This window comes from Passer montanus, unplaced genomic scaffold (assembly GCF_014805655.1).
Source record: "Passer montanus isolate IOZ18808 unplaced genomic scaffold, ASM1480565v1 scaffold378, whole genome shotgun sequence".
NCBI classification, from domain to species: Eukaryota; Metazoa; Chordata; class Aves; order Passeriformes; family Passeridae; genus Passer; species Passer montanus.
The window spans coordinates 40006-40822 of record NW_024368574.1 but is presented as its reverse complement, the minus strand read 5'-3'; positions in this window follow the sequence as shown (position 1 = coordinate 40822).

Below are 817 nucleotides of genomic sequence, written 5' to 3'. Positions count from 1 at the left end.
ATTGAATTTAAAATAAATTAAATTTTAAAAAGAATTAAATTAAAAATTTTAAAAGGAAAGGGGATTTAAAAAACTAAAAAATATTAGATTATTAAAAATTAAATTAAAAGATTGAACGGAAAAAATTAAATTTAAAAAAGAAATTAAATTTTAAAAAAGAAATTAAATTGTAAATTAAAAAAGGGGAACTTAAAATACTAAAAGTTAGACTAATAAAAATCAAATTTAAAAATTAATTTTTAAAAATTAAAAAATTAAATTAAAAATAATTACAATTTTAAAAAAAGAAATTAAATTGGAAATATAAAAATAATTAAATTGGAGATTTGAAAACAATTAAGTAAAAAAGAAAGAAATTAAATAAAATAAATAAATTATATTGGAAATTTAAAATATTAAATTGGAAATTTAAAAAGCCCAACAAAATATTAAAAAAATTAAATTTAAAAAAGGAGATGAAATTGTAAATGAAAAAATCAAATAGAAAATAATAAATAATTAAATAACAATGAATAATTAAAGGATAAATAATAATGATTTAATAATAATAATTTAATAATAAGAAATAAAAAGAAATAATAAAAAGAAATAATAAAAAGAAATAATAAGAAATAAATAAATAAAACAATAAATAAATCATACCATAAATAAATAATGAAATAAATAAAACATTAATTAACAATAATAATAATTAACAATCAAAACCAAACAGAACAATTCAAAACCAACCAACCAACAAAACCCAAACCAAGGCGAAGCAGAATTTCCCCTTCTGGCCCCACCCGCGGTGTTTTTGAGGGGGGGGATTTTTGGGGGG